The 14,324-nt window shown below is 38.4% G+C and overlaps 1 protein-coding gene across 22 annotated transcripts in view; it reads right to left on the minus strand.

The window, feature by feature from the left end:
• Positions 1 to 14,324, minus strand: part of CDK19 (cyclin dependent kinase 19) — a 203,883-nt gene that overhangs the window by 63,143 nt on the left and 126,416 nt on the right. The gene's annotated exons all lie outside the window — the stretch shown is intronic.

The following is a 14,324-nucleotide window of genomic DNA, read 5'->3' on the forward strand; positions in this document are numbered from 1 at the left end:
AAACATTTGAAAAAAGAAGGAAAGATACTTAAAAATCCCTAACTTATCCATGCCTAGAGCATAAGATTGAGGATTTTTAGAAGAGTAGTGAGTGTAAGGGAACAACTGTCAAACCCACTGATAAAAGAATTAGTGTAGAGATTAGGTTCTGTAAATGTTCCTGTTGCAGAAGTTAAGAAATCGTTAAGAAGTAGCAGCTTCAAGCTGAACTCTGATAATAAGAAGGAAAGATAGAGCAGATCAGCAAGTGAAAACTCAGTACTTGGCACATACAAGCAGCTGCTTGATAAAATATTTAGCAACAATAACATGAGCTGCTCAAGGTGAAAGCCTTATAAATATGCCTGCCTCAGGCTGTCCTTAACCAGGCAGGGTTCATACTTAATAGATAGAAACATACTCAATTCGATAAATATTTCAAATACCTTTTAAATGCAAAGCTCTGTGGAAGATACAAAAAAGGAGAGGGGACAAATCTCCTATTGAGTACTTTCTATGTGCAAGATGATTATACATAAATATCTTTCTCTTGGAGTTCCCGTCATAGCTCAGCAGTAACGAACCTCACTAGCATCCATGAAGATGCAGGTTTGATCCCTGGCCTCGCTCAGTGGGTTAAGGATCCAGCATTGCTGTGAGCTGTGGCGTGGGTCGCAGACATGGCTCGGATCTGGCGTTGCTGTGGCTGAGTTGTAGGCCAGTGGCTACAGCTCTGATTCGATTCCTAGCCTGGGAACCTCCATATGCTGCGGGTGCGGCCCTAAAAAGACTGAATAAATAAATAAATAAATAAAAGTTTCAGAGACAGGGATCAGATGACTCTAACATCACAGGCACTCAAGGTATGCTCTACTCATTTAAAGTTATTAGAATGGCTAAGCAATTTGTTTTTCTCTGCCCTGTTGATCTGTTTGTATGTCTGACTTCCCTCCATGTTGTGGGAACTGAAGACAAGGACTTTATTAGCTGAAGTGGAAAAAGCAAGGATTTTGAAATCGGAAGGATCTAGTTGAATCCAAGCCTTTTTTTTTTTAATATCTGGCTTTGATCAAGTTATTTTTATTACACTTAAGCTCACCTTCTGTGTACTTCATAAGGTTGCCACAGCCATAGCAACACCAGATGCGAGCCACATCTGTGACCTTACACCACAGCTCACTCAACGACTGATCCTCAACCTACTGAGCAAGGCCAGGGATTGAGCCTGCATCCTCATGGATGCGAGTCATATTTCGTTCCACTGAGCCACGATGGGAACTCCATCTCTGGAACTTTTATAGACCATTTCCAGTTATCCATTTCTTTACTATTTTCAGTGATAGATTTCACAGTTCTCTCATTTTGGCCTAAGAAAGGTTAAGCAGTCCTGATTCTGGCTTCAGATACAGATGATACTCATAATATGCTCCAAATTAATGGTGGAATCAGAGAAACTGGCATTCTGGAGGAATGCAGAGCTCTATCCAGATAGTTTCCTGCTTGTTGTTATTGAATGCTTTAGCTCCCAAGCTCAGTCAAATCATGTGTTTAATGATGACCCCACTTGCCATGGTCAACCTTCAAGCACTTGGACCCTGGTACTAGTCCTTGCTCCAGACACAGTGACTTGTCTGCCTCTCTCTCTTGGTACTGATGAACTTGAAGAGTTTGATTTTATTAAGTATCTACCAAAAATATGTTCTTTTTGCTGCCTGCAGTGGAAGGAAAGGTGAAACTCACTTCTACATCTAAACCAGGCTCTTGCAACACCAAACACTGGCACAGGCCTCCCACTTGTCCAGGGGAGGGGATGTCACATCTAGCAATTTTGTGACTACAAATTACTGTTACCTCTACAATGAATCTACCTAAAGTCCAATGTTTAAACATTACTTTGAATAAATACATTTACATAGTTCAAAAATCAAAGGTTCATGAAAGAACAGAGTTCCCTGCTGGCTCATCAGATTAAGGATCCAGTGTTGTCACTGTTGTGACTTGGGTATTGCTGTGATGCAGGTTCGATCCCTGGCCTGGGAGCTTCCACATACCACAGGTGTGGCTAGAAAAGAAAAAAAAAAAAAAAAAAAAAAAAAAGCACATAAAAGAATATACATTGATATGCCTCACTACCAGTCTTGTCCCCAGTGACCACAGGCCCTCTTGCCTCCTAGAAGTAACAACTTTTATTAATTGCTTGTTAATCTTTCCAGCATTTTTATGCAAATAAAAGCAAATGTGAATATTTACACAAAAGATAGTACTTTATCTTGGAAGTCTCTTGCTATCAGTCCAATATTAGCTATAGACATCTTTCTTGTTCTTTCTTACAGTTCCATGTATTTCCGGGTCACTTTTTTATACTAAAATACGCTTAACATAAAATTTACCGTTTTAACCATTTTTAAGTGTGCAGTTCAGTGGCATTAAGAACATTCACATTATTGTGCAACAACCATTGCTATATCCTTTCTCAAGGACATTTTCATCATGACAAACTGACACTTGGCCCATTACACAACATCTCCCAATCCCAGCCCCTGGTAACCACATTTCCAGTTTCTATCTCTATAAAGTTGGCTATTCCAAGTACCGCATATAAATGGAATTGTTCAATATATTTGTTCCTTTGTGTCTGGCTTCTTTCACTTATAAAGTCTTAAAAATGCATCCATGTTACAGTATGTGTTAGAATTTCCTTCCTTTTTAAGGCTAAATAATACTTCATTATATGCAGGTACTACATTTTGCTTATTCATTCATTTTCTCCATCACCCCATGGACATCTGGGTGGATTCCACCTTTTGGCTAGCATGAATAGTGCTGCCTTGCAGACTGATACACACATATCTGTTTGAGTCCCTGCTTTCAATTATTTTACATACTCCAAAGTGGAATTGCTGGATCCAATAGTAATTCTGTTTAGTTTTTTTGAGGAACTGCCATTCAAGTTACATTTTATTACTATTACTATTATCATTATTATTGTTATTATTATTTGCTTTTTAGGGCCGCCTGTGGCATATGAAGTACCCAGGCTGGGTGTTGAATGGGAGCTGCAGCTGCCAGCCTATACCACAGCCACAGCAATGCCAAATGAGAGCGTATCTGTAACCTACACCACAGCTCATGGCAATGCCAAATCCTTAACCCACTGAGCAAGGCCAGGGATCAAACCCACATCCTCATGGATTCTAGTCAAGTTTGTTTCCACTGTACCACAACAGGAACTCCTCAGGTTACATTATAATAAAATGTACAGGAGCTAAAAGTGTAAAGTGTGCAACTACATACATTTACTAGAAAATTTCCCCTAATCCTCAAATTTGCATTTTACAGCAACATAAACTTTCCATTCCTGCATACTTGTTAGCCATTTCTGCCCTACAGGTCTTTGTAAGTCACTAAATATCAATGTGAAGGCAAGTTAAGGCTAAGAAACAGCAATCGAATGTTGCCTGTGTCTGTTTTGTTCCCTCTCTTAATTCATTTTTCGCTCTACAGCCAGAGTAGTATTTCAAAAATACAAAGCTGCAGCCATAAAAGAAGAAAATTCTGCCATTTACAGCAACATGAACGGACTTGGAGGGCATTATGCTAAGTGAATAAGTCAGACAGAGAAACACACTGTATCACTTACATGTGGAATCTAAAAAATACAACAAACCAGCGAATATAACAAAAAAGAAGCAGACTTACAGATATATAAAACAAACAAGTGGGTAGTAGTAGGGAGAGGAAAGAAGGGACAACACAGGGGTAAGAGGTTAAGAGGTACAAAATATTATGTATAAAATAAGCTATAAGGACATATTGCACAACACAGAGAATATAGCCAATGTTTTATAATAAATATAAATGGAGAATAATCTTTAAAAATTGTGAACCACTGTATTACACACCTATAACTTATATAGTATTGTATATCAGCTATACTTCGATTAAAAAAAAAAAAACACAAAGCCAAGTGAGGCAGAATACTAACTCAGGTAGTCAGTGTGGGAACATGGGCTTCGATGCATTCTTTGATATGGCTATTGATTGGCAATTGTGGTTTAAGGGCTCCAGAGAGTAATTCTCCACAGGCCTTGTTTTATTAAAGATGATGCCAGAAAGATGTTACCAGAATCCCAATCATCTCTGTCACTATGGTCAGAGCAAGGAACAAAGCAAGAAATAAGACAAAGGCCAAATAACGCAGAGAGTTGTAAGCCATGCCGACGTGTCACCAGTGAGTTTTTCCAATATCAGTGGAAACATGCTGGGTGTAGCAGATTAGTGAAAAGGCCAGCTGATGTAAAAGGTACCAGACTGTGACTATCTTTTGTACATCTCACGGTGGGGCCACTGAACAAGTGGCTTTGAGAGTGATAGAGTTTAGGATGACTCAGATTTTTTTTTTTTCTTCTTTTTGGCCCTGGCATGCAGTGGCTTAATGTGGGAATCTTAGTTCCCAGACCAGGGATCGAACCTGGAACACAGCAGTGAAAGCACCAAGTCCTAACCACTAGAGCACCAGGGAACTCCTGGATGATTCAGATTTGACCTCACCAAATAATCTGTAATTTATGTGTATTTATGTTAGTATACTTTCATTTTGCCTTAACTGTTTACATCTGCCTCTCCTACTGGACCATAAGCTCCTTGAGGACAGAGGCAATTTTTTTTTTTTTTCTTTTTAGGGCCACACCTGTGGGCACATGGAAGTTCCCAGGCTAGGGGTTCAATCAGAGCTGCAGCTGCCAGCCTAGGCCACAACCACAGCAATGCCAGAACCAAGCCACAGTTCTGCAACCTATGCCTCAGCTTGTAGCAGCACTGGATCCTTAATCAATTGAGCGAGGCCAGGGATCAAACCCACATCCTCACAGATACTAGTCGGGTTCTTAACCTGCTAAGCCACAAGAGGAACTCCAGAGGCAATTTTTAATTTATCTCTACATGGACTAGCACAATGCCTGGCATATAGAAGGAGCTTTTTTAAGTGATCTCATCTAGTTTGCAGGCTTTAAATGTCACCTATACACATTAACTCCCAAATGTTTATTTCAAGCCCACACATATTCCCTGAACCCCAGCTAAGGGGTTCTAAGGGCCTCAGCATCTCTACTTGAACCCCTAAAGGCCAGTCCTGAGGTTGTGATCTCCATCTCCCCTGCTCTCTACCCCAACTGCTCTCTCCCCATTTCGGTTAATAGCAACTCCACCATTCCAGTTACTCAGGCAAAAAAAAAAAAAAAAAATCTCATCTACTTTGACTCAGTCTTCAATGTCACCCCCTCAGGTCCTCTCCAGCCCTTCTATTTAAAATTATAATCACCCCTCTGCATTTAATTATTACCACCCCCCCTGCAAAGTACTGTCACATCAAACATACAATAGCACTATAGCCCTTATCTTTCATTCTAGAGAGCTCAGAAAACCAAAAGCTTTCTAGTAACTCAGGTAAGAAAAAAAATTTACACTTCAATGGAAAACATGCACTGTCAAAGGCAGAGCCTTTCAGGTCATCTGATTCTGATTCTATGGAAGCTATTTTACAACTCTGTACATTATAGGAAACTGACAATAATGCAGAATAGTTCTTGTCTATCTACAACAAATTCTGTCCTGTCCAGTAGATGTTTGTTGACTTCCCTCTCATATCGTAGAAGATGAAAGTTTTGCCTGAATTTGTTGCATGTCATTTTAATAGTCCTGATTTATAAATATGTCTGTCCTATGGATTCTACTTTGAATGGGTTATAACATCTACTTGGTTCTTTCACTTAAAAAGTTAAATAAGAAGTTCCTGTTGTGGCTCAGTGGTAATGAACCCAAATGGTTTCCATGAGGACATGGGTTCCACCCCTGGCCCTGCTCACTGGCTTAAGAATCTGACTTTGCCTTGAGCTGTGGTGTAGGTCGCAGATGCAGCTCGGATCTGGCGTTGCTGTGACTGTGCCATAGGCTGGCAGCTGCAGCTCTGATTCGACCCCTAACCTGAGAACTTCCATATGCCGTGGGTGTGGCCCTAAAAAGACAAAAGAAAAAAAAAGTTGAAAATGCATTAACAAAATAATGAGTTAAATAAAATCTTTAAAATGTGTTCCTTTTGGAATTCCCATTGTGGCACAGCAGAAACGAGTCTCACTAGTGACCGTGAGGTTGTGGGTTCGATCCTTGGCCTTGCTCAGTGGGTTAAGGATCTGGCATTGCCATGAGCTGTGGTGTAGGTCACAGACGTGGATCAGATTCTGCGTTGCTGTGGCTGTGGTGTAGGCCGGCAGCTGAGCTCCGATTCGACCCCTAGCCTGAGAACCTCCACATACCGAGGGTGAGGGCCCCCCAAAAAATAAATAGATAAATAAAATGTGTTTCTTTTATATCTGCATCACAGTCGTAATTTTACCTATTTTGAAAATTACCCTTTAATACTCATTTTATAGAAATATTTGCACTGACATAAAGCTGCTATTGCCTTTATTTAGCCCACCGAGTGTGAATGCTCACATTTTTATCATGAAATAAATATTAATAAAAAGTTTGATTACTACACCAGAATTTCTCCTGGGTATTAGGTAATATATTATATTTTTATAATATATATGTTTTATAATATTTTGTAATATATATAAAAACACTGTCTTTCCAAAATTAAAAGAAACTGTATCCAAAATACACCTGTTCCCAAGATTTCATTTAACAAATGGTGGACCCGGTATTGTTTATTTATTTTATGTTTTTTATTGTCTGTCTCTCTCCATTAACATATAAGCTCCATGAAGGGAAAATTTCTGTTGCTTTTAGATCCCCAGTGCTTAAAATGGTACCTAGCACTAGTAAGTGCTCAATAAATGTCTGTCAAAAAAAAATCTACTGAACTGACCTGGTTCTTACAAAATCAACCAGTAAATAGCTTGAAATATTATAAAACATTGCTCTTCTTTCAAAAGGTATTTTAAATTGTTTTGTTTTTTAATAAATTGAATAGACTATGTCTAAAATAGTTATCTTAGGGACTCTAACTTTCCACAAGCTACATTTACTTTAGGCTTAAAAAGGAATTTTTCTCTCAACCAGCACCACTCTAGCAAAATTTTTAGCATGCTGGCTTGATGTAAAGAGCATAAGCATAGCTCCTAATAGCTCTGGGTGAGATATTTAACGGTACAGAACTGTAAAAGCAAAGAGGTACCATGAGGGTGTGCCTTGAAAGGTATGCAAATGCAATAAATGCTACAAAATCCTGAAGAAAATGATACACAGGAACAGGGAACAAAGGGAGCCACACTTGAGAAACTAAAGCAGAGATTAATTAAATCATTGCTTACTTTCAAGGCTAGCAAAACCAAATATGCTAGGCCCTAAACAAATGCCACAGAATACACAAAAATGTATTCTCTATTTACTGAAACAAACAAATAAAAAAGTAAATTTCTCTATTGCTATTTACTGAAGAAACAAACAAAAACAATAAACAGCACGATTTTCTTCAATATTAAGAAAAACTGACGAGTGGATGCACTGGGGGTTTGGGATGGAAATGCTGAAAAACTGGGTTGTGATGATCGCTGTACAACTATAAATATAATAAAATTCATTAAAAAAAAAAAGAAAAGAAAAACTGATGAGTAAATTATGGTATAGCCACATATCACAGTCTCAAATACGGATGCCAAGAGTTGCTTTTCATCTTTTAAAGTTTTACTGAAGTATAGTTGATTTACAATGTTGAGATCATTTCTGCTGTAGCCAAGAGTTTTTAAATACATGAGAAAAGACTTAGGCTTTAATGCTGTAATACTGTGATGTAATATAGAAAGGGGGTGCGATGATGGTTTTACAATGTCTAGAAATATCAAATCACTATGTTGTTCACCTGGAACTAAGATTAGTGTTGCGGGTCAACTATACTTCAGTTTAAAAAAAAAAAAAAAAATCAGAGAGGAAAACAATGTGTTGTGTTTTTTCCTAACCAAGCAAGTTGATACAGAATTTCCCCTTTCTTTGCCTCCCTCAGATTTAAATTTCATCTTTTACTTTGGAGGAGGGTGAAGGGGATCAGAATGGGCCACCCCAAAATATGATACTTTGGCATAAGAATGATTCGGAGCTGAAGGCATTGGAAAGTCAGCAGATGCAGAAAGGAGCCTTCCTGGAGCTTCCCTTATGGGACTGAAAGTAGAAACTCTGAGAAATGAGGACTGCCATAAATCCCCTCTCCCAGGGAAGTTTTATGACCATGAAGAAGACAGAAAGTCGGCCCTGCAATGGATCAACACAAACAAACCATGCTAATAGAGGCCTTATCTTTCATTAGTTTCCCCTACATATTTACCTTCCCACAGTTTGCAAACCCTTTGTCTTGTCACGTCTCTACAATTTATGGCTCTTGGTTAAAAATGGCATATCAGGTTGACTTATTTCTTGGCATCTTCATTTCTTTTCTAGGGAGGCCACTATGTCACACAAAAATTAACATCAAATAAAGTCAATATGCTTTTCTCTTCTTAAAATATTAAAAATTAAAATAAATGAAAGGCTGCAAAATATTAAATGTTTATAAAAAAGCAACTATACCAAAATGTTAATATAGTTATCTCTAGGGAATGGGATTGTGTGATTTTTCTTTCTTCCTATTCTTCTACTTGATGCATTTTCTATACTGAGCATTACTCATATAATTTACACACACACACATAGACACACACACACAAGCCCTTTCTCTTCAGAAATCTACCCGCTAAGATACTATCGTGCTAGTGAAGCTTCTTTCACATTTGATCTGAAAAAGGATAAAAGAAAGAGATGATGATCGCGCTGGTACTTTCCTGAACTCTTGGCAATATCACATCTTGGCAATGGACTTTAATCTCTTGTCACACAAATATTTGTTCAACATGACATCATGCAACTACAAATATGCCTTAATCACATAAAGAGCAGTTAACTATAGCATGATTTTCCTGTCAAAACCCCACACTAAGAGATAATATCTCTTCCAGATACTTACAGATTACTAACATGATCCCAAAGGAGCCTAATGAAAAATGTGCAACGGGCATGCAAAGACTTTTTCTGATTCCCCTTCCAGGGCATATAAGTGACTATAAAAAATGTCCGCTTTTCACTGTCCTAAACATATAACAATCTAAAGCTGTAATCCTAAACTTTGTTCTCTAAAGCACTATTGAGGATCCTGACTCCATTTGGGAACTCTTATGCTACACTATCAATTACAGAATCTGTTTGTATTTTAATCCACCCATCTTTCTTCCTGTTTCATCCGCACTTTTTGTTCGCCAAGTCTCTGATGCCCCAGGGCTTCCAGATTCCTTTTTCAGAGTATCTAAAAGGAAAGGGTCCTCTTATGCTTCAATAACTCACTTATCTCAAAGTAAATCCAATTTTTTATTCGCATTTGATCTGTAATATGTAACAGAATGATTCATTTGACCATTGATCTTTATTTTTAGAAAGCTTTATTTTTAGAATGCATTCATTGAGTGTAACATTTTTTAATGTGTAACCCTCCCCTCCCTACAAAAAAAAAAAAAAAAAGGAAGATAAATGAGGAAATGTACTTGGTAGCAAACAGGAGATTCACCTAACTTCAAAATGCCCCAGCATTCCTAAGCTGAAATTTAAGAATTAGCATTTTGACACCTGACACTTTCACTCCTGTGACAAGCTTTAGGGAAGGACCTTACAAGCACATAGATACATTATAACCTTCCAGCAGGTGGCACTCATACTCTGAAGAGGGGTCTATAAAACAGTAAACCAGCCCAGGTTCAAGGTAGCCCTAAATTTTTTGCTTTATTTTACTTTAGCAACACTGCTTAGGTACCAGTCATAAGCTTCAAGGAGGTCAGTGGTCCCCACTGCCATCCAGTGGAAATGACAGTGAGGCAGCAGGTATAATACAAAAAGCACAGATTTTAGAATTCAGAGACCTGAGTTTAAGCCCTGACCACAGCTATGCAGAGCAAGATGCTTAACTCCTCAGAGGCTTAGAGAGGGGGAAAAAAAAATATACTGATAAACACACTCAGTTTCTGCAAGGATTAAATGAATGTACATAACTATATATCACAATGCTTAGAAAACATTAAAAACTTGACAAACTATAGTTATTGCTCTTATAACCACCACTATTGGCAAGAATGTTATGAGGACTAAATGTGGTAAGTAGAACATCTGGCATGCTTTAAGTTTTTTTTTTTGGGGGGGGGTGTTTTTTGTTTGTTTGTTTGTTTTTTAGGGCATTACCCACAGGATATGGAGGTTCCCGGGCTAGGAGTCCAATTGGAGCTACAGCTGCCAGCCTACACCACTGTCACAGAGACACAGGATCCAAGCTGCTTCTGCAATCTACACCACAGCGCACACGGCAACGCTGGATCCTTAACCCAATGAGCAAGGCCAGGGATGGAACCTGCATCCTCATGGATACTACTTGGGTTTATTAACCACTGAGCCATGCCAGGAACTTCTCTTTAAGGTTTTGATAAACACTAGCTATTATTACTGTACCTAACTGAGAAAGGCTAGGCACTACAGGCATAGAACCTCATTGGAGAGAGACATGCTGTGATTGGGGCATGCCATCACATTTATTTCCCAAAGTGCCTGAAACACTCTGTTAGCAGGTTGTATAATAATAGTATGGCTACGGGAAAGTTAGTTCACTTTCCACTTTGCAACAGATGATCTAGTTTCCTTTTCTCTTTGATTTTATTACTACATGTACTTGGTCTGAGAGAGATGTGAAAGCAAGTGAGATTGGTAATAAATAAGAAGCTTACATCCTCTTAACTATGACAGCATAAGTGCTCTTTTCAAAGTTGAATGTTTAATCTTTTACGTAACATACTCCACATGAGAAAAATCAGATACAGTTCTTATAAATCAATGGCACTCTGAATATACAAACTTTAAGTATAAAAAATGAAACAGATGCAAATCAAAATAGTTTACAAGCAAAACCTAAATTACCTGGAATTCTCAGGGGCATTCTGATTCATTGGAGGGTAATCAGAAAATCTTTTCTTGCTTCCAGTAAAAAGCCTTGTTGAAAGCCTTCCTTATCTTCACAATTACCAAAACGGAATTATCTTTGACTCTAGGCACATTTTTAGTATCTTGGAGTTTCAATAAATATAAACTCCTAACAAATATTTCCTCCTCGTTTATCCTTTTATTTCCTTGAAGTAAAATGAGGGGTGAAAAAAAAAAACCCTTAAAACTCTTATTTAGGGGAGTTCCCGTCTTGGAGCAGCAGAAACGAATCCAACTAGGAACCATGAGGTTGTGGGTTCAATCCCTGGCCTCGCTTAGCGGGTTAAGGATCTGGCATTGCCATGAGCTGTGGTGTAGGTGTCAGACATGGCTCGGATCCCTCATTGCTGTGACTCTTGGTGTAGGCCGGCAGCAACAGCTCTGATTAGATCCTTAGCCTGGGAACCTCCATATGCCTCGAGTGCGGCCCTAAAAAGACAAAAGACAAAAAAAAAAAAAAAAAAAAAAAAAAAGAAAAAGAAAAAGAAAAACCTCTAATATAAACACTGCCTTAAAAAGGAAAAGAAGTATCATCTTATTTTCCTCTGTCTCTAGTCCTCGTTTCCTTCTGTTCTGCAGTCTCTCCTGACATCTTACCCATGTGTCTAAGGTTTCACTGTTACTTTTACGGAGAATCCAAAATCTCAATCTCTAGCCCAAAACTCTGACATCAGGTCGCAACTGTGCATTCATACACCCATATGGAAATCCCACTGTACCTCAAAACCCACAGGTCCAAAACTGAGTATCACTTGCCTACCTCCACCTCTTAGTGCATCCACTATTCTTGCAATTATACCACTCTTTCCCAATAACCAAGGCAGGTTCAAAACCTTAAAACCAATCAGTGCCCAGTTACTCAACAAGTGCTATGTACTTTGTCTTTTAAATATACTCATGAATTTTCACCTCAATAATTAAAAGAAACCCTTAACTAGTATTTATACATGTGCTCTTGCCTGTGCCTGGAAAGATCTTCTCTGTCCTCTTTTCTGACTAATACCTATTTGCTTTTTAGAAAGGACTTTATCACTGCTTCTAAAAAACCTTTCTTGAAACTCCTAGTCTAAGTGGGTGTCTCTCTTCTGTCTTTCCTTCCATACTGTACTACTTCTCTTAACATACCACTGATGAAATTATGACATAGTTTGATTATCTGGCTCCCCTAATAGATTGCAAGGTTCTAGAATGCAGGAACTATGTCTTCCGTCTCTAAATTTCCACTGTGTAACAAGCCAGACACATTTGGTGTTCCTCAAATGCTGGCTGAATTAGTGAGTGATGATCTAGCGCCTGTCATTTCTAATACATCCCATGCACTGACATCAAATTATCTTCCTAAATTAAAAAGTTGAGGAGTTCCCGCTCTGGCACAGTGGGTTAAGAATCTGACTGCAGGAGTTCCCATCACGGCACAGTAGAAATTAATCCATCTAGGAACCATGAGGTTGCAGAGTCAATCCCTGGCCTTGCTCAGTGGGTTAAAGATCTGGCATTGCCTCGAGCTGTGGTGTAGGTGGCAGATGCAGCTTAGATCTGGCGTTGCTCTGATTAGACCCCTAGCCTGGGAACCTCCACATGTTGCAGGTGTGGTCCTAATAAAGCAAAAAGAAAAAAGAAAAGAAAAGAAAGAAACTGATTGTAGCAGCTCAGGTGGCTGCAGAAGCACAAGTTCAATCCTTGACCCAGGGCAGTGGGTTAAAGAATCTGGCACTGCCACAGCTCTGGCTTAGGTCACAGGTGTGGCTCGGATTCAGTTCCTGGCCCAGGAACTTCCACATGCCATGGGTGTGGCCATTTAAAAAAAAAAAAAAAAAAAGTCTAATAATGTTAACTCTCCCATCCTAAAATCTTAAATGGTTTCAAAGATGAAACTCCCAAATGGAACATTCAAAATGACCCACTTCAAAGACTAAATCTATTTTTCTTACAAATAATTTATCTGGGGGGGGTGCTGAGAGTCAAGATAAAACTGTATTATAAAGATTTTAACCAAAAATGAGGCTGGCAGATAAGATCCAAGTTAAGGACCAGAGAGCTTTGCCCTAATAAAGGTGGTGTCATAACTGGCCTATGTTGTGGCCTTCACTTTCAGGACACTCCCCATACAATCATCATGAATGATGTCTCAAGGTCTCAAGGTCTCGCCACTGCACAGGATCCTGGCCATTACCTATTGTCCCCCATAAAGACTGGCCTTGGGACATGGGAATGAGGCAGCAACTTGGTTAAAAATACCCAGCAGGTAAGCAATGATTTTAAAAAGTCAAAATTCATTAGTAAACACAAGTGCCCAGCACATTTCAGGGAGCCTCAGGGAGTTTATGGCCTAATAGAGACCAAAGAGGAAGCAGATTAAGCAAAACTATAAAACTTTCTAAAACTGTAAGTATGATAAGGCTATTAACAAAAATACAGAATAGTTATATATAGCAGATATAATCTAATCTGGAAAGTCATAAAAGATACTCCTAACGAAGTATGCAAGTTGAAAAGAGGGAACTGAGAATTACAGAGACTCAACCAGCAAGAAAAGCATATTAGCCAATATTCTCATCATGTCATGACTGTACCGAATCTAAGAACTCCTTCACTATTCATCTTCCTGGGAACAAATATCAAATGAAATCCCTACTTTATCCTAAATTTTCTATGGCATCCTCCTATCATATGTAATAGAGCACAGCTCTCTACTTTCCAGATGAATATTTATAAAACTACTTGCATAAGAGGGTTTGGCACAAAGTAGGCATTCAACAAGTTTTGTTAAATAAGAAAACAAAAGTGATAGTACAAGAGTTGTTTTACAAACACATTGGTTAGATGGCATTTATCCCACCTTAAGAGAATACTGTTTTCAAAATTGCTGTTTTCAAATTTTCAAAATTATCCTTTTTCCATTTTTTTAAAGTTTTATGAAGTCTAGTGGATTTACAGTGTTGTGATAATTTCTGATGTACAACACATTGACTCAGTTATACATATACACACATCCATTCTTTTTCAGATTCTTTTCCCATACATATTATCACAGAATATTGGGTAGAGTTTCTTGTACTGTATAGCATATCTTTTATCAACAAGAAACTTTCAAACAAAATTAAATAAGAATGTTCAAGGAATTTAATGTCTGAAAAATAGAATGCAGCTGGTAATTAAATCAGCAAAATAAAGTAGTAGCAGTTTTATCTCAGATGCCCATAATAAATCTTATCCCAGTGCACTCTCAAGTTGGTTTTACATCTAATCCAAATCCTTATAACTTACATTTCTAAAATGTACGGTTTACATTTTCGCTAGTA

Source organism: Sus scrofa, chromosome 1 (genome assembly GCF_054392235.1).
Source record: "Sus scrofa isolate SSC_HxYL_T2T_F1_AM1 chromosome 1, Sscrofa_HxYL_maternal_Yorkshire_Landrace_v2.0, whole genome shotgun sequence".
Lineage (NCBI taxonomy): Eukaryota > Metazoa > Chordata > Mammalia > Artiodactyla > Suidae > Sus > Sus scrofa.